The following is a 22,878-nucleotide window of genomic DNA, read 5'->3' as shown; positions in this document are numbered from 1 at the left end:
AAATTCTCTTAGCTTTGACTTTTACAAAACGATAAATAGTCTCTGTGCTAAGAATAGCAAAGCAGTTTCTGACTGAGCTGTTCAGTATACCTATTTACCAAGTTTGCTTGAAGGCAAAAGCAGTTATTTTCTATTCAGAACAAACATGAGTGGAAAGCTGTTCTCTTCACGTTTGTTTGGTTATTTGGGCTCTTGTATCCCTCTGCTTGACCATTCTGTCACTTCTTGACAACACAACTGATTGATTTCTTTTTCAGTCACATTTGGATTTTAATGATGACAATTGGATTTTCTCAGACAGTCAGCTGCCTTCAGATTTGCATTAGCAGAGAAGGAGGCTTCTAGAAATGGAAATTATATCTGTCATGGTACTATGGTGTCTTTTTTTGTCAGCTCTGAAGAATGGCATTTATAGAGAGAAATGAAATACGTTGTGTATGAGTGCACAAATCTAAGTTAAGATACAATAGTCACAGTGTAATGATCCTAGGACACCAGGTCATTTTGATTGTACCCACTTTTGAGGGATACATTTCCAAGGAATTTTCAAATCACAGTAATCTGTAAAAATCTGGGTTTTGTGTTGCCACTAATGATGTTACAAAGACTGTTGGAAATACTCTTCTGGGTGGGAGAACTCACAACTGGCAAAATTAAGGTATTGAAAAATCACTTAAGAGAAGATTCTGTTTACTATAACCATCACTGTGACTCCAGCTATTGAAATACTGGATTTAGGTTATGTCCCTTTTTTGCATTGATGGCTCTTAGAGAACTCAGAGTAACTTTTGGCTAGCAGCGCATGGGATTCTGGAGTATGGATTGCCTGTGGCCTCCACTGCATTCAGTGTCTTTGTGTGGTACAGACCAGTTGGCACTGAACTTGTGTTTCAGTCTTCCTTTCTGCTTGGGCCATCACTGCTGCTAGTCATAGGCACTGGCTCTAGCAGTGTCAGTGCCTTTCTTAATGCTGCACTTCAGCTTATTTCCAAAGAGATCAGAAGGAGTTCTGAGGAATTATCTACAATTATGAAAGGGAAGTTAAATTGACAGTGTAGTTTTTATGCTGGGGTTGGGTACCTACAAATTTTAACTTGTTTGCTATTTTTGCAATGTGGTTTTTCAAACTCTACTTCAGTGGTATGCTTGGACTGTTGAGAGAAGCTGTTTATTTCACAACAATGTTGATCTGCCAAGGCTCTATTTTGCAGCTGCCATTAGAGATGCACTAATTCTGAATGTGCTGCATGTTCAGCATCCCTCTCTGTCCATCTTTGTTTCCTAAATCAAAACCTGTCTTGTCATGTTATTGTAAAAAAAGTTGGAATGGAGATTTCTACTATTGCAACAAGAAATAACAGGCCCCATTTTTCCAAAATATTTTTACCATTTGATGTAAGCATGTTATTTTACTTTATAAACTGTCTGCTTGAGTGAAAGTGGAAAGTATTATGTCTTATAAATAAAGGCTAATTTAATCTGCTTGTGATATTTTTGCCATTGTACTGTTTACAATTTAAGACTTCCTAGATAAGCTGGAGCTTGTTTCTTTTTGGGATTAGCAAAATATCTCATTGCTTTTTTTAAATCACCATTTACTCTGGGCTACAGTTTGAAGCAAAAGTGCTGTTGGAGCCTTCAATTCTCTACATAAGGCTGCAGACCAACACCTTGTTTTCTTCATCTTGGGTTATTAGACAGTTGTAGTTGAACATGTGTTCCAAAACAGAGAAATGTTGACCTGAAATGTCACAAGAATAAGGACTTTGTAATAATTTCATCTGTAAAGAACTGAGGAAGTAGAAGAAAATCCATGTGTACAGGTCATTTGTGTTTTATTTTTGTCTGTTGGAGGAAATGCACTGTTACTGAACTATTTCATGGCATAATACCACGACCATATGGTCATGATTAATGCATAAGTGGACTTAATTAAAAATGTGACAGTCCTTTCTTTTTTTTCCCCCTCTTTTTCCTCTCCTCAGTGTGCAGTGCGAACGAAGAGGAATGAAATTTTAATATACACTATTCTTTTCCTTGACAGTTAAAGAGAGTGATAACCTTTGGGAGATCAAGTAGCTCGTGGTAGCTCTTGATGGAGCATGTTGTTCTGTATAAAAAAAGTCTTTCTTCTTCAGAGACTGAACAACATCTTCCACATACAGTTGTCACTATAAACAAATTTCGGTGTGTAGGCAAATGCTTGAAATTCAAGTAGGGTTTAGTTGGCTTTCTTTGAGTCATTATACAGAAGTTGTTCAGAGGCTACCAAACTTAAAATTAATGTTTATTTTCAACATGATACTGAAAAACATTCAGTATTCAGTTTTTCAAGTGTTTTTCAACACTAATAATCAAGTGTTCAGATGATTAGTTTGTTCCTGTACCGAGCTGCATCATCAGATGTGCTTTAGGGAGGGAGCTTTGATTAGGTTTATAAAGGTTGCTGAGAAGGTTTTCCTCCTGTGCTGATTGGCTTTCTTTGTGTCAGGTAATCGTGTTGTCCCTTTTGTTTTCTCCCTTCCTCCTGATATTAGACTGCTCCAACTAAATACCTGTGTAGTTCCTGTTGTAGTTCCCTTTCTTGTCTGTTGATGTTTTTAGCCCCTAGTGCAGACTAGTACCCTCTGAGGAGGGAGTTATAAAAACTTTGTAATAAAACAAGAATAATTTTGACCCCCTCTTGTGAATCCTCAAATCATTGTGAGAAGGGGTAGTTCAGAAACAAAGGAAAATAACAAGATGATTTTCCTGCTGGTGAGAAGGTGTGACACAATGCTATGTTGATGGTGACCAGAACCCAAGGAATATAATGGTCTTAAAAACCCCCCAATTATTCTGTGTGAGAATGTGTGTTGGGTGCTAGAAGGCTGGAAGGCAGCGCTTCAGTTTGCTGCATCAGGCAATTTGATGTTTCAAACTGATCCTGGGTAGGAATTTTTTTCAAAGATTTTGAATGAAGGTTAACTTAAAGATGGCTTCACAAGGACATTTTGAGAAAGAGTTTCTGCCAGATCTGGGTTTATTTTCATTGTGGGTTTTCTTTTTCCAAAGAAATCTGCTGCAGCAGCAGTCTTGGAGTCTGTGAGTTTGTGTGGCATGGCATATCTCCAGAGGCTTGGGGGTTTGTTTTTGAAGAGTGGTGATGTAGCGACTTCCTTATTTTAGTTGCATTCAAAATCAACCATCTTTGTTCTGCACATTCTAAGATATTTGTTCCATGAAATAGATATAACCCTCTATATTTTTCTTTGAAAATTCTCTTGCCTTGGTGACATTGTCAGTTGCTTGGCTTGGAGGACTGGCTTTCAAACCCTTGATGAGTTTGTATTTAGTGAGAGGGATATAAAAATTAACATTTCTGCTTTTCACATCTGATATTTGCACATATTGATGTGTATTGATGACAAGAGTACAATACATGAGCTGCAGGGAAATATACTGGTGCAGGTGATCAGCACATATGTATGGGTAGAAATTACAATAATACAGAAATCCCTTGAAATTCAGCCTTTGAAGCTGCATGTCAACAGCTAGATTCAGAAGTTGAAATGTTGTTATAAGTAGTTCAGAGTGGTTTCTGGAATTTAAAATCTGGTTTTAAAATTTTTGGTTGTAAGCTATACATTTTTGTACTTTGGCAAAGCCAATGTTTTTCTGATACAGGAAAAAAGCAATCCATTCAGTGGCATTTAATTTTTGACAGCAACACACTGGAATTCTTGCCTGCCATTGCTCCCTTTGACCACATGACTGCTCCTAAGAGTTTTTTGTTTCTCTAACAATGTGACTGCTTGTAGGGGCTTTTTTGTCAATTTAGTGTGGTTTTCCAATGGAAAGGTTAAATTTTTCATGCAGTTTTTCTTTCCCATTGCCATAATAGTAGTATTGCCATACTCTTGAGTAGCTTGTTTTGTGATCAGAAAGCAAGCCTTATGAAGTACTGCATGGGCACTTACCTGTTGATTGGATGAATAAGTGGTCTCAATTTGTGTAGAAAGCAACTGACATAATAATTTTGTTAAGAGACAGATTTCAAATATGCTTGATTCACTGTAATTGCTGATTGACTAGTTCAGTAATTGGCCACTTTTGTATATTGTGCATCTGGTAGCTTCAGACTTTTGGTGGAATGGTCCTTGCCTTGAAGTTTGGGAAATGTAATACTTAATTTTCAAGGTGGCATCAGCTCCAAAAGCAGTCATGCTAGAAAATGTTTCAAGACCCAAAGCTTCCTCATTCTGCACAAACTTTCATGGAAGTTGTTCCTAAAGGAGAAAAAGTAGGTTTTCCTTTTCCTGTTTCAGAATTTAATTTCTCAAGAAGAACATGTGTTTAGGGGAATGGAATTCTTTTGTTGAACACAGGTGCTCCTGTGTTTAATAAATGAATGGTTTTGATAGTTTTAACTATTGTTATTTTTTCAGAGAATGTGCTTAGAAGAGCTGAGTTGATTGAATTGGTTAATTTTAGACTGATTTTCAGCTATAAATCTTTGTGACCTTTCTTGTGGAGAAGGAGGAACATAAGGAGAAGAGTCTGAAGAGAGGTGTTACTGCATTAAAAAGGAAGTCTGGTGTTCGACTCTTAGGTACTGCACTAATTTTCCCAGTTCCCTAATTTTCTCAGATAACTGTGCAGGACAGAGTGTGTTTATACAAGTGCTATGATGATCTCTTCTTAAGGGGTAAGATGCTGTGTGGTTCTATGTACCCTTACTAGCACAATAGTATTTAAGGGTATTTTTAAAATCAAAGTAGTAAATTTTAAAATTGAGAAGCTGAATCTGTTAACTAATAGTGAAGGGGTATTTTGGTACTTCTTAAAGTACAATGACTTTCTTGCTAGGCAATCTAGGCTTCCATCTCCTCCCTGCTTTTGGGGTAGGCAGTGTGATAGGTAGCTTCTCATGGTTAATCTGGCTAGTCAGACTCCAAAGAACAAGCCTATGGACAACTTCATAAACGTTGTGATTCTGTATTATGTTGGAATCTCTGAGTCTAAAATGCAAGTAGTGAAGAGGAAAGCCTCACAGCCAGGCATGCAAATACCCTTTCTTCTTTGGTTTTGCTGTATTTTACGGTAATAAGTGTAGCCTATAAAAATTATTCAGTTATTTTCTCAGTGCTTACTCTTTGTGAAGACATTTTTTTCTTGTAATGTGACAATTCTTGATTCATGGATCTATGCTAGAATTTCGACAGACTCTGAACTCATAGCTACAAACATCCTAGTGAGTGCCATTGTAGATAGAAGTAAGTAAAAAAAATTGCTTTGTGCATGTTGGGCTGTGCTGTCTGTGAGATTTTTTGTCAAAAGCACTGTGAGGTGAATTCACAACTACAGTAGAGTGCAAGCCCATGGAATTGCTGCAGCAGAAATAGCTAGTGCCTTGGAAACACAGCAGTGTCTGTGTTGCAATGGAAATTAGACCTGCTCTTCCTGCTTGTGAATGACCATGTATTGTCAGCCTTGGCTCTCTGAGGTGAGTAGGATATGCTTTGCTCTTCTCCACCACATTAGGCTGGAGTACAATATGGTTTTGTGCATGTGGTTACACTGTGAGGACGATTTTACTCTGGCCATGATAGGACTGCGTTTGTACGACAGTATTGTACAAAAAATACTTTACACCACAAGTTAGGAAGGAGATTCTGGAAGCGCCAACAATGCTTGATGGCTGTTCATTTTCAAGCCAAGTGTATGACTATAGCACTTCATTCAGCTGTGCTCAGTGTGGTGGGTTAACTTAACTGGCCACAAGGTGCATACCAAGTTGCTCTGTCACTTCCCATCTTCATGAGGATGGTGAGAAATGAATGAAGAGTTTGTGGGTTCAGGTAAGGACAGCAAGATCACTGAACAATTGCTATCACTGACAAAACAAACTCAGCTTAGGGAAATTGATTTATTGCCTGATAACAGATTAGGATAGTGAGAATAGAGAACAAAAACTAAACCCACCTTTTCCTACCCCTCCCTTCTTTTCAGGCTCAAATCTACTCTTGATTCTTCTACCTTCTCCCTTTTATCATGTAACAATACTGTAAAACTCATTGTTTTTTAATTTTCTGCTTGTCCAGCTCTTTGAGTAGAAATGAATTACATTACTTAAAACTGTGGAAAGATAGTAAAGCAAGAGAGTAGTTGTCAAATCCAGTGCACAGTTCATAGGCACATTTATGTTGTAGTAAAATGCACCAACTTGTCTTAAACATGGCTGGGAAAAAGGGACTTCTGTATCATTAGGAGCATGACCATGGACCTCTAACTACTTGATACTATCTGCAGGAAAAATGTATGAGCACACATGGTAAAACCTCTTGGTTATCACCGCTGTTTCATTCAGCAGTTGGAGCAGTGTGTGTGTGTAAAATCTAAACAGATGTGTTCACCCTCTCATTTTGAGGAAATAGAAGTGCATTATGTAGCACCATTGATATAAAACTGTTACTAGTCTTGGTAGAGGTCCAATAAATGTGTGAGGCCTTTCATGTAATCAGTGGGTTATTAGACAACATGCTAGAGAAGTGGGCATGTGTTCTCGGACTCGCTGTTAAAGTTTGGTTGCCTTTCAATATGTGTCACTAATCCCTAGGTGGTTTTCTAAGAGTTTTGTGCCAGTAACCTTTATTTTGGGTTGATAAAGTCTGGTAAGGCAGTACATCATCTGGAAGCAAAGCAGAAGTGATAAGGAAACAATTTTCTGTTTACCTTGTGAATGTCAGTCTAACTTAAAGTAGTTAAGCTCAGGTGTGAGTCTGGGCTCCTGCAGGAGGCCTCTTTTAAGCATTTTATTAACTTTAATTGGTTTCTGTGATCTCAATTACTGTGTATCAATACTTAGCAGCAGATAATTTACTGGGAAGTACTGCTGAGTACTTTGCTAGAGAATTTGCTCTAGACTCAGCTGTTCTGCAGCCCATAAAGCAAAGAGGTAGGAAAACAGAATTGGGAAAGGGAGCACAAAAGAAGCTGAAAATAACCCCAAAACAAAACAGTAAAGGTTGAGGAAGAGCAGAAGAGGAAAATATGTAAGGATGTATACCAAAGTCTACGAACACAGCACAGTAGGAATAGTTGCTCTGCATTAGGAGAAAAGAGTTGGCAGAGCACAGGGAGTGGGCACTGTAGAGCTGGAGGAGCAGATGGGTCTTAGCAAAAAGAGGGTAGATCATAGAATGAATTTAAGCACATTATTTTTGATCTTGTGCCTTTAAAGTGACAGTGGGTAGACCAAACACCTGTTCTTTATCATCACTTTTTAGGAAATGTAAATAAGTCGAAATGTTAATTCACTTCTAAAGCTTCACCTTAGCTTACTTCTAAAATATTTGCTGGTGTGTTTGTTCCCTTTGGCTTGCTGAATTTCTATTGTAAATGCAGCTGGTGTGAGCCACATCTATTACCTCATTGTTAACGTTTTCAATGAGCTGTAATCTGCTTACTGAATGCTTGATTACATAGAATCACAGCATTATTTAAGTTGGAAAAGACCTTTAAGATCATCAAGTTGAACCCTTTACATACCACTGCCAAGTCTGCCACTAAACCATGCCCTGAGCGCTACAACTCCTTATCTTTAAATACCTCAATGACTAACAAATTCCCTCAGTGTAGCCCTTGTGTGTTGGCTGTGATGTTTTTGTTGTTTTGCATTTGTATGTTTTTTCATCAGCCATCAGGGCATACAGGAGTATAAGCCTGACAAATTTACAAATGGAGAAAGAAGCATGTCCTACTTTATTTCGTGTTTGTTTGTGTCTTCAGAAAGTCCTAGTGCTAAATTGTATGAAATTACAGCCCTGAGATTTCTATAAGGTAGTGCCAGTATTAGCCTGCACAACTTGAAGTTATAATTTTTCTAATCATTCTTGATTACATCTTCATTTCTTGCATCCCAGGGATAATTAAGTGTTGACTGATTGTAGTGCTTTAGATTTTTGCTGACAAAAGGCTGCTTTAGAAGGTGCAAATTCCTGTTCCAGTTATAGTTGTCTTCTTCCAGCCTATATTTTAAGACACAAAAATACCACTTGAAGGCTGTCTGAGTAAAAGTGAAAACAATCTGAATCACAGTGATTGGCCTCCTTGAACTTCAGGAGCTGTAGAATTAGCTGACTTGAAATGGTGAGACTTGCTGGGCACATCTACCTGTACAGTGGTTCTTATACCTGCCAGCCACTTCTACAGTTCTTTTGCTGGAGTCTGGAATAGTAAAGAGTTGTGTTTTCTGTTGGGTTTTACTAACTGAATTCAGGTGATAGAAAGTTCAGTTACGTTTCACAAAGCACCATACAAAGCTTAAATGTGGAGCATCTGTAAATGAGATCTCCAGTTGTCAGTTAGCAAGATAATTACATTGCAATTGCATTACATTCATTGTAGAAAGCAACTATCTATGGGAATTGCAGGAAATGGAAAGATATCTGGAAACGCTAGCCATACATGTAGAAGAGGATGAAATTCTGGTGATGCTCTTCAGCCTTTTAGAGTGTAAGACTTGTGTTTTGGTGTGCCAACTGGCACAACTGGTTGTATATCTGAATTCAGCCCCTAAAGTAGAAGGTAAGAATGTATACTACTCTTGTCAGTATACTTCTGTGATGTTCTGTTTGTCAACTTGGGATGGATTTTCAAGAATTAAGGTATGAATTGCTGAAGATGCACCTCTAGTTCTCCTAACTCCAAGAAGGTTTTATAAAGATTCAATGATCAGTATTTTATGTGCAGTACAGTGAGTTAGGAGAATCTTTTTTAGAATCTTTTTTATAAGAAGTACAAACGCAATATCCCATAGCTTTCTGTAACAATTTCTTTAAAAGTATCACGTATAGCCTTGAAGATTTAAAATACTTCTTCACTTACTGTGAATATATAGGGTTGTAATTTTAGATAAGGCAAAATATTCTTGGCACTTCTTGTGATAATACTTCTTTAGTTGACTGAGAAAATAGAGAGATTATAGTGATTTCATGGCAGAGTGACCACAGAAAAATTATTCCTAGTACTGAAGCAGACCTTGGTTCTGGCTTTTTGGTTTTGCTATAAAGCACACTCACAAGCAATTGTGAAAATAAAACTTTACTTATCTAGCCTGCTTGATGTGTAGGGGAGTATTGATTGTTCTTGAAATTGATTTAGAGATGCAACTTGCTGTGTGTCTCTGTGATGACTGTATAAAATCTGTGGGCCTGTTCTACATGTGGTGGATTTTTTAGTGTTTCATTATAAAGAGCCTCCTGACTGTGCAATTGGCATTGCTGTGTGTGCTGCCCAGGAAACAGGTACTGCCAGTGTGCCCTCTGAAGCTTTGCTACAGCCCTCACAGCCCTGTGCAACTTCTAATGGCCCTGTGTTAGATGTGGAAAACATCTTGCTGTGAGCATGAATGTCTCATGTTCCTTAATGGCTTTCTTTTGAAATATCTATAATTTTTTTTTGCAATGTACTTGGCAGGTTGGTTTCACATGAGAGGCTGTATCTTGTTTCTGCAGTTTCAGAACTGCACTTCTTTGTCATCAGTGAACAATCAGTAGAGCTAGTCATGTACAGATATGCCACTTTCTCAAAATGATTTTGATGATTAAAATGCAATTTGTCAGTGAAGTCAAATGTGTGTTTTCCCCTCCGCACTAGTCTCCCTTGAATGATGAGTTTTGAAACTTGACTGTCAGTTAAAACAAGAGTTGAAGCCTGATAGTCTGGGTGGAACATGCAGCTGAGGTATTTTGGATGGGACCTCTGATGTTGGTGATTTCTGACAAGAAGGTTACAGTTGGTGCAGTGTATTTCAATTTCTTTACATTATTACTCCAACCATTTCCATTTGGGTTTCTTGTCTTCCATATCTGATCTCCTTAGCCACTTTATCCATTCAGCTCTGTTCTTTTAGTGCAGGCAAAAAGTCTGGTAAAAAGATACAGAGCACTCTTCCCTTGATGGGTAGGTTGTGTTGCATAGCACACTGGGTGTACAGGCATCTGTGTTCAGTTTCCTGATCACTCCCTTCCCAGCTCCAGTGAGTTTCACAGTTCTTAATGTTTTTGAAGAGCCTTTTAGTAATCACAATGCTAAACAAAGGTTTAGTGGTTCTGATCCTGGACTGTGGTTCTGGGAAGAAATAGGTTTTATTGTTACCTTCTGGCTGCTGGGGCTAACAGAAGGCTTCCCAGGCAGTACAGTTTCTCTAGCCTCTGGTAGCAGGTGTAGCATTCATCTAAGCTTCAAATCTCTCTGAACAGGGAAGTAAAGGTTTTCTTCAGGGTGCTGCAAAAAGGTCACTAATCTAAAACTGTCACTTGTTTTTATTGCCATTTTTTCATAGCTTATGTAATTTCTCAGATAAGTAATAATGGCATCCTTCAAATAATTAAGTTTATATTTCTGTAGTGTTTGAGAAGGTTTTGAACAAGAATATTGGGACTGCAACAGGGATGCTTCACTGTAAATTTGCTTTGTATTGACTCCTGAAAAACTGTCTTTAGGGGAGAATTAATGTCATGTCTGACAGTCATGAGGGAAGTTGAAAAACATCTTGGCTCTGCCTTCATTTGATGTGATACTTGTGTTTCTAGTGGTTTGCTGCTGTCTTAGAAAGCTGAGAGGAGATACCGTCTGATCTGGACAGTATCCCTAGCTGAAAATTACTCTATTTTAGAGATATATTTACCTGTTTAAGTGCATGGTGCTATGGGCTTCTTCTGTACCTTCTAAATTTCTTTGAAGACCAACGTCTGTAGGAAATAAATTTCTAGAGTGATTGGAATTTCTTTGATAATAATAGAGGGAGAAAAATGGTCAACAGTGCAAATATGAAAAATGAGCAGAAATTGAAACTTTTTTCTTTGTGTGATTGTTGTTTTGGCTAAAATTCAAGTTTTTGAATCTTTTGTGTGTCCTTCTTAGTTTGTGTGAATACTTGAAAATAGACAAAAACTATATGCCAAAAGATTAAATATCAAAATGCTGATTCTCCTAATACTTGGTTGTCCTTGTGTTGGTTCCCTATGTTGTAGCCCTTTCATACTTTATTTCCCACAGATTTTATGCAGTTCTTTGTAATCACAGCTTGGTGTAAACATACTTTTTTTAAACCAGCATGGATGCCAGTTCCATGATTCTCTAAAGTTAGGGGCATTTTTAAGGTTATTAGCAGCAAAATTATGGGTTTGAAAGTGAATTTGGACATGCTGAATAATGGAAGATGTGACTTCTAATGAACATCATATTATCTGGATGGAAAAAAAAAAGCTTTTCAAAAATTGAATATGTGAGAAACATGAGTGTATTCCTACTGTGTAAGTAGTGTTCCAGGCTAAGCAGACCCTGGATATTCAACACAGAGCTTGACAGTTCAAGTTATCAGAGAAAAAGATGCACACAGGCTATCAGTTCAGTGAGGGGAGAAATTACTTCTTCCTTTACAGTTGAGTGAAGAAAAATGTTTCCTGTTCCTTAATGTGAAGGTGCTCTATTTTAAATAGTTTACTTCACCTTTGCCTTCTACTGAAGTGTGACAATTAATAGTTGATGCTCTTTGATAAATCTGAGAGTAAAAGAATTTGATGTTATACTCTTTGTTCTCTCATTTAAAAACAAAATTTAGGAAAAAAACTTTGAAGGCACAGAGCAGTCTTGCAACCAGTCCTTTTTGGGTTGAATTTTAAAAGATTTTCACTCAAGCAAGATTTCACTTGGAAAAAGCATTGTGTCTCATTTCTTGCTGTTCTTCTATTGCAAGTTGTTGGGTTAAGGATATCTTTTGGAGTTTGTATCTTCTGCAGCTGTGAAGTCTGCAGTGGTGTGGATTTGTGGCTATGAAAACATTTGTTCAGAGCATGGCTGATCAATTAAGACAGGGCCTCCTTAGTTTAAACAGGAAGGAGCATGGTTGCTTGTGAAGGCTCAGGGTCAAGTGTAAAATGTTTCTCTGGGAATTCTAGTTAGCTTCTTGCAAAAATGCTTCTTGAAATGCATGTAGAGAGGGAAATTTCACTTGCAACTTTCTTCACTTGTGCCTACAAGAGAAAAAATGTTGTATTTCAGGAGCTTATTTTTGCTCCGTACTGAAGCCTATGGCAAGGATTTTAATACTCCAGTGGCTCTTGAGAGGTTTTTTTGTAGAAGCATGGTAATGATACATTTAAAGTATTTTGTACCTTTTTAGATGCTGAATGCTTTAAATGTGTTTCTGGAGTTAAAACAGTGTATGAAACTGCTTAGCATTCCTGGGCTGGAGATGTGTGTCTCACTTCAGTGTGCATGCTTCTAAGTATTCATGGTTAATTTGTACAGTGTTTTTACTGAGATTCTCCCTTCCAAGAATCTGTGGTATTGTCTGATTTTCTTCTATTCTTCTGTTCCTCATAGTCATGAGGATTTTGAATTATTCTGAAGACACCACAGAGAGATCAGATTTTCCCCAAAGCATCTCTGCAGAACTGAAAGTTATTAGAAATGTCATATTACTAATCTCCAATATTGCTTTAGCAATTAGGTGGCTCTTAAGTGCTCAAAATCCCTTTACCAATTAATGATGACAGACTTTTAACTACATGCATCTCTAAAATGAGTTTTATGTGAAAGATCTGCTTTTACATGATAAATGTAAATCCAATCCGCTGGCAGAGGAGGGTTTGAAATGCCTTTATGTAAGTTTTGTCTTAAAAGTTATACCAAATAGGTCTAATAGATGGTGTACTTGAGAAATTTTTCTTTTTTTTTCCTCCCTCTTCCTGTTAAGGTATCTTTTTTGGTATTGATGAAGAAAATTCATTGTGTGATTTTTTTTTTTTTGTTTGTGCGTGTTTGTGTAATGATAAACCAAAGTTTGTTTGCTATTTTTTCCCCTCCCTTCCCCTGTCCCAATTATTATCAGTATCAGTTTATTGTTTTAAAGTGGAAGAATTGTTATAGCTCTACCTTTATGGCTGCCTCCTTCATGAGTGACATCTCTTCCTCAATAGCCCAGCTGTAGGACATTTCTTAAGCTTTATTACTTGTCATTTTTATAAAAGCCCTCTACCTTAATATTTTTCCATGATAAAGTAAGCCAGATAATTTTTTTAGGTTTCACTGAAGCTTCTTCACTGAATTGCAGTCAAAGAAAGTTTGATTGAGGCTCAGTTTTGCACAGTTAAACTGTTGGTGGGGAGGAAAGGAAGGTAGAGGTTTAGGGAGGATTGCTTTTGTACGATAAGATAGAAATGTCTCAATTAACTTCTAGTTAACTTTTTTGCCTCCACCTGTGTAATACTGAAGAGATTCTTAACTGATTTTTCAATTTTTTCTTTCTCTTATCTGGGCACACACCTACTATCTTGATTGTATTTGAGTTGTCACTTTTCTTGAAATTACTCTCTTTACAAGAAACGCTATGGCTTGGAATCAAGTTACCTAAAAATGGGGCTAACCCTTTCCACATCCCTAAATCATTAGTTATTGCAGAGAACTAATAATCATGTGAAACAATGACTTTTGTTTTCTAAAAGTACTCTACAGCTGTTAAAGTAGTAAACAAATTATTGTAATGCAAATTTTATCTTTCCCAGTACCTTTCTCTACATTTGCAGAATCTTAATTCTGTGAATTTTTGGTCAAGTAAAGGTTGGCTTCCAAAATGAAGTCCTTAGAGTAACTGGGAAATTCTTTTGTTGTCAGTGTGAACTAATTAGTATCACATTGCTTGGCTTTTAGCACTTGCTAAGTGAACTCAAATTAAATTGCACGTCTATTTGTTTCCAAAATAATAATTTTGGATGTTTGACAAATGGGCTTGCCTTTGTTGTCACACACTCATTCTGGGATAGTTTCTCCATTCCAAATGAAAATAATGTCTGTGAATCTAATCAGAAGATTAATGAGGTAGCTTTGTATTTAAGGATTTCAAGGAGATAGGGCCTAATTATGTCCTTAGGTGCCTTAGACTCTAGTCATGCAAATTCAGAGAAATTGAGTATTTCTTCTCTTACTGTGACACGTTTTGTTTGAAGTAAGAACCTGTGCTGTACAGTGTGAGATGGATAGCAAAACCGGCTGTTAGACTCTTCTGCTTTCTATGCCATTTAGTTAGATACTCACTTGTGTGCCAGAAAGTGAGGCATTCCACAGGCCATGCATCACCAGGCAAGTGAAGGGTTGCCTGGTTTTCAGGCATATTTGTCAGTTGCATTTATTGCAGTTAGGAAATGTATTTTATAATTAATCATCTATTGCTGATGGGGCTGATGGGCTGATCAGAGATGAGGCTCAAGTTGTATTTGCCATGAATGGTCTCACAACAAGGGCACTGGATGCACAGCAAGCACCAGTGGGGCAAGCATGTCCAGGCACTTCGGTTTTTTAACAGTTAAATGTCATCAAAACTGCACATAATTGATTTGAGCCTGCTAAATGTAGCAGTGAAGCAAAACCCAATGCTTTTTGTGACTGCAGTAAATTAATGGTGAAAAATATGTCTGGAGAAGAGTGATGAATTCGAGTGTGCTTGCTGCTTTTCAAGTTGTTTTTAAGGACTAATTGATTATCAGTTGCTCTTTCCCCCAGACTTTTCTGAATCCTCAGAATAATGGCTTTCTGGCAGAGCTCAGGGCTCCGCTGGCAGCTCTGAGCAGGCGTGCGGTGCCAACTTGTGCGTGGTGCAGGGGATGGCCCAGGGCCAAGCACTGAGCCATGAACTCTGGGTATAGTTCTTCTGCAGGTCATTGTGGAGGCACTGAAGGGAATTCTGTCCTTAACACAGCCTTTTGAGTTAAAAGGAAAGCTTCCATTTACTCAAGTTCTTATTTGTGCTGGCAGATTGGCCAAACAATTTAATTCAGCTCTCTCTCTTCAGTTAATGCTTCAGAAAGGTATGAATCATGTTGCAACATGGGTGTTGTGCCTTCATTCTGAAGGCTTAAAATTCTCTTGCAAACAAATTATGTTAGGAATGGCTGTTTTTCATTTCAAAAAGAATCACGGAAAACTCTGAATATAATACCAAACTCCATGTGTGTAGACTTCAAATGTTCAAAACATATCATAAAGAAAACCTTAAATTCTTGATTTAAGCAGGGCTGAGAAGGTGAATAGACCAGAATATGTTAACTGCATGGAAAAGCTAGCTGTAGCTGCTGCTGAATATTTGACTGTTGTCTAATGTTCTATTAACTTTATCTTTTAGATAGTTTGAGTAATGTCTACAGTGTGTGTTCCTCCAAGGGTTTAAAAACAGAAGTTGAAAATCCTTTTCTTTACAGTCACCTTCTCAAGATGGAAAAGGAATGTTACTAAGTAATATTTTAATGTATTAAATTCTCACGGTTTTGCCACATTATTCTTCAATCATTTGAAAGCAGAGTTCTTAGCAAACAGCACCTTAATTGGTAGACCCAGACACATGTGTAGCGTACTCTTAATAAATCTTTATTATTCTCAATACTTAAGTATTACTTAGAGCAGGACTGCTATCAGCCCACAGATAAGCATTCACATAGAAACTATAGGGTTAGCACTTTTTTTTCTGCATTTTCGCTATCTAATTTTGATAAAGCCCTTTTTTTCTTGTTTGCTTCTATATAAACCTTATCAGTGGTAATTTCATTAAAAACTATTTAAAAGATGAAAATTTGTTTGCTTGTATGTGAGTCATTGGAAGACTAATGCAAGAACTCGATAAGATCATGAGTAGGAGGAAGAGAAAGCCACACTTGGTTTTCTGGTACTGCAATGAAATTTGGCAGCCTGAGGATTCAAGAATTTAATTTCATTATTAATACATTTTTCAAGATAGATGACATGCAGTGTGTTTTTCTAGTATAAGAGAAGTATTGATTGCCAGAACAGCTATTTCATTTTCTGTTCTCTCCCTTGAAGCTCTCCTCCTTTGAAAGGAATATGTTTCTGTAGCGTTTGCTGATTGTGCAACAAAAGATCTGTCTTTTTTGTCGTATTGGTCCATGTTGCTGTGTAAGGTGCTGTGAAACAATTAAGAATGATTTCCCATAGCCTGTGTTAGCTTCTGGAAAGATAGGCTTCTGAGGTGAAATCTGTTTTTACTTTTACACAGAGATCCTATGATGTAAATCAAGTTTGTTGCTAGCAGATTCTTTTTTTGTTACAAAAGTTCACACCTTACTTGTATTGCAAGTTAGAAAGACCTGTTTGAGAGTTTACCTGTAAGAATTACACACTCATAGAGTAGTTTGGGTTGGAAGGGTCCTTAAAGATAATAATGTTCCAACTCCCCTGCCATGGGCAGGGACACCTCCTCCTAGACCAGGTTGCTCAGAGCCCCATCCAGCCTGGCCAGGAGCAATTCCAGAGATGAGGCATCCACAGCTTTTCTGGGCAAGCTGAGCTGGTGCCTCCTCTCCATCACAGGAAAGAATGTCTTCTAGGTATTGTATCTAAACCTACCCTTTCCAATTTAAAACCATTCCCCTCCTATATCACTACATGCCCTTAAGCATTAGGCACCTGGAAAATGAAAAATGACACATTTCAAAGTTTTGTACCTTTTTTAAGGATTAAATACATATTGTGGTTTAGGTTTTCTCATCCTTTCTTCTCCTTTTTCTTGTGTGTTTGAAAGGTTTTCAGGAAAGGTGTGAGGTGTTTTTGTTTGGGTGGGTTTTTATTTTGTTAAATTATATAAATTATATTCAGGGCAATTTCGGTGTAGAAGTTAACATTGTTGAGAAAATACATCCTTTCTTTGGGATCAGCAGAAATTACAAAAGTGCAACTGAATTTACTACCACAAAGTTGAGTTTACTTATGTACTTTTTAAATTGTCTTGCACGTTGTTTTCAGGTCAGCCAGATCAGATTTAGTAGATCTTACAAAGTCTAGAAAAAGAGTGAAGCCTTTCAGGGCACAAAATCCTTTAGTTCTAAGGTCTCTGAGCAGTCAAGGTGGCTGTTCTCATGACCACATTCTCCTTTTGATGTCTCAGCCCTGCTTGCTGCCTTGGCTGGACCATACCTTCCCAGTACATTATTGAGTTATTTTTGTTGCAGTGTGCCCCAGCTTTGCTAGCTCTGCCACATGACGAGGATTAGTTTAACTGGTCCAGCAGAACACCTTCTGTGGAACATCTGGGCTCTCATGGCACTGCTTGCATGCTCTTGAGCTTCACAATTTTTGCCTGGGTCATCACTAACGTAACTGCACGCCTTGGATTCCAGACTCTAGTGTAATGGTTGATTGGAAATCCTTGGAAGTGTCTTCAGTGGAAAATGAAACCAAAAGCTGAAATGTGGTGCTCTGTTGGCACTCAGAGATTAATAGATATCTTGATGGAAGGATGAGAAGCTTATCTTCAAAGTATTCTCTGATAGTTTTGAGTCACTACTAGAAGAGCTGAGCTCTGTCAAAGCAGAGCTCTCCTTTGTTCTCTGTTCTGTAGATCCCTGATGAAAAGCATCTGGACAGAAATGGTCTGTGTCCACCAGCTCTGCTCCTTAGCCTTTATCCTGTGTTCTATAGTTTTGCTGGCTGAGTTGATTGGTGTTGGAAAAGGCTGATCTTTTGGTGGCATTGTGCATGTAACAGAATTGGATTTATTTTTGTGTATTCAGAATTAGATATATAAAACTCATTAGAAATAAGCTTTAAGGTTTTTGTAACAGTTTTCCAGCCGTGACTAAACATTTTGTCAATGTACATGTGTAAGAATATGGTTCTGTGTGCTGAAACGGTGTAGAAAGCAGATTAAGAAATGAAACTGCAAAAAGTCTGATATGAGAGCAGGGAAAACTAATTTTAGTTTAGTCCTTTATTGAAAAGCAGACATGTCTGGTTTATCGATAGCATGGAGGAGCAAGGAGGTATTTTTCTTCCAGTAGATCTCTCATTTGTGTTCCCTGAGCCATGTATTGGCTCAGAGAACACAAATACATACATTGTATTTCATTTCCTGCTTCATACACTGTATTTCTTACCCTAGCTACAGAAAGTAATGCTAGTGTTTAACTGGCAATAAAGCCACCTTATTGCCAAAAGAGTAGAAGATTTCAGTGCAGTTTTTGAAAAGCTGGGAGCTCTTAAGGTCACACTGAACTTTGCCAAGAAAATGCATTGTCATCGGGGAAGCAGTTCCACTTTTAAGGGGATGAAAATGTGAGAACTAAAGTAAAAATAGCCAATCTTTTATTTCATCTCCAAAGGAATGATTTTGTTAAGAGAACTAATATTTACTTTCTCTCATCTGGACTATGTATTATTCATACTGTTATATAGCTTGTAGATATTCATGATTCAGATTCATTTTGGACTTCAGAGCAGATTTATTTTTTCTTGATCCTGCGGGTGCAAAGCTCTGGGTTTCTTTTCATTTTGGACAACCATTCCTTATGATCTCTGCTTCCTTTCAGGAAGTTACAGTAGAAGTAATCCCAAGATGCTTTTTCGTTATTAAACCTGAGTACACAGGAGTTTTTTTTTGTTTGTTTGTTTTCCTCTTAGATGCATGGGTTTGGGTTTTGTGAGTAAACAATATATTATATTCTCTTTTCCCCATCCCTTGGGAGTTCCAGATGAGTCCCTTTCTTCTGAAAAGTCTATTGACTCTGCTTTAGTTGTGCATGTTCTGAATTTTTTTCCCTCAAACTGATTTATCTTTGCCCTTGCTACAAATTTTCCTGTAATTTAACATGGGTGGATCTAAGTATATACAAAGGACTAATTGGTTAAAAAGGGGAGGCATTATATTTTGTTCAGAAGAGGGTCCTTTTAATATGACATCTGAGGGTTGAAAGCTTCTGTTCTCCAGAGGACCTTTTTTATTATTTCCTTGCCTCGCATATTCCCCCTTCTTCATATGGTTGAGATTCTATTGATTGTGAAGGTAGGTGCTCCCCAAAATTATTCCTAAGAAATGCAATCAAATAGGTAAACTGCTTGAGAAGTAGTCTGTATTTTTTTGTTGGGAAGGCAGGCAAGAAAAAAACCAGCATATATAGTGAAATAAGAGCTACTGTTCCTCTTTTAATTTAAATCATTCTATACAGAGAAGTGAATTAAAAATCAGCAAACTGTTTTAATCCAGACATCCAGTGGAATGCAACATGTGTTGGAAAACTGGGCTAAGAAATACAAATTAAACAGGATAGGAAAAACATACTACTTTAACATTTTCAAGTTGAAAGTGAGAAGATGCAGGCATAGGTTCATCCCTGTATAAAGGGTCACTAAGAAATAAAATATGCTGCTTGCAATCCACAAAGCTGAAAGTGTGGTTACCAGGGTACTCTTTTCAAATTCTGTATTCAGTAGATAAGTCTTGAATAATAGTTGGTAAAGCTTTGTATCCCAGGCTTAAAAAGTCCACTCTGCTTTTTACTTGCAGTGGTGTCAAGGGTATCTCATTATTTCATAAATCAAATTTATTATTAGTTAAAATATTTCTGAAAAGCAATGTGGAAGAGTATTTGAAAATCTAAAACTGGAATTGTGTTATTTCTCTTCTGTGAGGCTAGCAGCAGTGGTTTGTAGGCAGTGGAATGAACTGATGGTTTAGACAGAATCAATATCTTCCATTCAAGTGTAGTGTAAACTTCAGTGTTTGAGTCTCTCTGTAAGTTTATCTTTGCCTCAAGGAGGTTGATTTCATAAATGCAGGATCTTCCTGTGTCCAAAAATAATCAATAAACCTGTCTGTATGCACTGCTTCAGGCTTATTTTACTGAGGATTGAACCAGGATCATTCTCCAAATTGTTGTTTGTAGCTGTGCATTTAATAAGATGTTCCTATTACTGTATATGAAGAAAATTTAAACCAATAGCCTGATTAACAAGCGATTTACTTAAAATGTTTTTCCTTGAGAGCAAACCTATGGCTCTTATTTTAGGTTGTGGATTTTAACAAATATTCAATTTATTACTGTTTTTCACCTACTTGAGTATAATTCTAAAATTTTAAATTCCTTCTTATGACTGACAATTCACCTCTTTCATCTTTAGCAATGGGCCAGTTGTTTTCACTAACTCAACCAGAAAAGAGAATTCTCTTGGTAGTAATGAAAGCAGCTGATACAAGAATAACCACAATAACTTTGTGCTACAAGTGTTCCAAACCAATTTATTGTATTTGTTCACCTATGAAGGGAGACTCTTGGCCATTTTTCTGTGTGTAAGAAAGCTCAGATGCTGCCTCTATATAATCTCAGCATTATTTATAAATATGTACTCTTGCAACAAATGTTTAGCCCTGGATATATAGCTGATAATGGGGTTTTGAGTGTTTTGCCTTAAATGCTGATGGTAAATGGGTCACAAGTATGAGAGATTGTAAAATCATTCATTTATCTGTATGTGGCTCTGAAGCAGTAGCAGAAAATAGGCAAAGAGAGTTTAATAGACTACAACCACCTGGAATTATCCTGTACAGATTTTTCAGATAATGCTCGTGGTAAGCAACTCCTTTGTATAACACCAGGAGTTCTTTTCGTGAAAGGGAGAGACACAGGATTGGAACAGTTTGTGATGTTAGTGTGAGGAAATAGAGCTGGTGACTTTCAAAAGCAATATCAGAGACAATTGCTGTAACCTACTCATGTTTGTGTTACAGCTTGGGTCAGTGGCACCTGATCAGCTTGAGCACCAAGGAATTCACTCTGGTTTTAAGGACTGATAAATCCTTTTTGAGGGAAGGAGTGTGGGTGTATGAGTGGAAAGAAAAAAAAGGAAAAAGGCTGGAGACATCAAGCACTATTGCTTGGGGCTGGCAAAAAGGTACCAGACACTTGGCTTTTGGAAAGAAGCATTCAGTGCCTGGAGAAGTTAATGTGTATCTGCCCCTTCTTAAGTTGTTTGTAAATGTTTCTTTGTGTTTCTGTAAATTTAGGGGATTTTCTCTCTCCAGGTTTTCTCTAGCACTTCTTTTTTTCAGCTTTAATCTCAACTTGTGGATAATATCTATCAACAGAATAAAACACACTGTGAGAACAGGTGATCTAATCTGCCTGTCTTTATCTGTGATTTCCTGCAAGTGAAAAATAAATGAGTTTTCAAGGGATCTATATGTTTAATAATAAACCTTTTAAAGCTGCTGTTATCTAAAACATATGTATTCGGTAGTGAAAATTAAGTGTCAAAGAAAGACTTACTATGAATTGTTACTTGGTGGGTCTGAAGTTTTTTTCTTTATTTTCTCTAGGAAGTTTTAGGTTTTTTCTGGTTTTTCATGTGTGTGTCAGGCTTTTTTTTAGGCTTTCCTCCTGACCCAGAAAGATCTTTTGATGGCCTATCCTGTTCTTTCCTTTCTTATTAGTCCTCCTTGTTCTGCTTTTGAATCTGTTGCTCAATTCAAAATAGACTTCAGTGTGTCATCTTTGACAAGCTGTTTGAAAGATATTAGACATAGTAGCAGATAAGGGCAAATCAGATTATGACTTCCCTGAAGGAAAGGCTGAATTGTGAATTTAAATATTTGTAGCTCCTTGTGGGTTAAGATTAGAAAGCCTAATTTCTCATGGCCTTAGTTTATAAATGCTTCTGCTTGTGTTGTTCTGTTACCCATTGTTGTCTTAACTGAAACATTAAATTATGGTGAAGGTGCATTTAGGCTGCAATTCAACTATCAATCTGGGTATGTGAGTCAAAATAAAAGGAATTCTGACAGATCATATTTACTCATTAGTCTAGAAATAGCTTTTAAGTTATGAGTCTGTTTGAGAAATGTGCTACACATTACTTCTCTGAAGCTCAACTTGTGTGGGATGGCTCAATATTTGGTCCTTTTTTTCCCCAAACTAGAAGCAAAATGGGGTAAGGCATTAGAGCAATGTGTGGAGTTCTAAAACCTGGTGTCTCTAATTTTTTTTGACAGCATGACCGGTCTAAAATGTCAAGCCATTAGACTGTACCCACTTTATTTATCCACACTATTCAAAGCAAGTCATTGAAAAGATAGGACATTCTGATTCATGTAGTTTGAATTCCTCCAAGTTTGATGAACAACTTGTTTCTTATTCTCTAAATATTTTAGAATCTCTCTTATCTTTAAGGACTTTTCTAATCCCTATGACAATTTATTCTACCAGCTAAAATTGAGAATGCAGCTGTTGCTTGGGTCCAAGATGGTTTTTACTATTGCTTTTCTTAAGTTTTGTGAATTCTTGTTACTCCTTAGGTTTTGTTTTGGTTGTTTGTTTTTTGTCTTTGTGGTAATGTATCTTTAAATTTTGTTTTTTGCTCTTGTGCTGTGATTGGTCTCAACTCTTCTCTCTCTTGCCAGAGACCAATTAATTATATTGTTTTTCTTCTATCTAGTCGAAGTTTACATTTGTTATACTTTTGAAAGTGCACTTGGTCTCACCCTGTGCCTTGCCCCAGTTTTCTAGTACAAAGTAGGTCTGTGATTAACTCTGTATATGCACATGTATTTATTTTTGTGTGTACGTATATTTGTATATATACATGCATGCACATCATGCAAATCAGTACAAGGAATCTTTCTCAAATCTTTTTATTTTCTCACCTACTTTGGGCAGGCTTGAATGTCAGTATATGGTCACATATAGTGAGAAGAGGTGGAGAGCTCAGTGTTAAAAATAGTGGGGTAGTTTGTGTTGTGAGAACACGAGATGATAGGAATGACATTTTGCTCTTGTCTGTTATGTACCAGTTATGACTTCCAGACTAGATGATGGCTTTGATCTCATCTTCTCACATGTTTTAACCTTAAGGTTGATATTCCATGTATTTGAAGGTATTCTAGAGAATGGTACCTCATAAAGTTCTGCACAATGTTTTAAATTTTGCTTGAAAGGTTTCTAATAGCTGGAGTTAGGCAGCCTGAAAGCAGAGTCTGGGTTGGAGTAATTTTTCCTGTTGGAGTCTTTTGAGTTGCTAAATTTCAAGACTGTTTCATATTTTGGTAGGTTTGAAGCA

General features: G+C 37.2%; 1 protein-coding gene across 1 annotated transcript in view; it reads left to right on the top strand.

Moving 5' to 3' along the window:
* Window positions 1-22,878, top strand: part of GALNT2 (polypeptide N-acetylgalactosaminyltransferase 2) — an 86,537-nt gene that overhangs the window by 14,357 nt on the left and 49,302 nt on the right. The gene's annotated exons all lie outside the window — the stretch shown is intronic.

Source organism: Melospiza georgiana, chromosome 3 (assembly GCF_028018845.1).
Source record: "Melospiza georgiana isolate bMelGeo1 chromosome 3, bMelGeo1.pri, whole genome shotgun sequence".
NCBI classification, from domain to species: Eukaryota; Metazoa; Chordata; class Aves; order Passeriformes; family Passerellidae; genus Melospiza; species Melospiza georgiana.
This window is presented reverse-complemented; position numbering and strand designations above follow the sequence as displayed.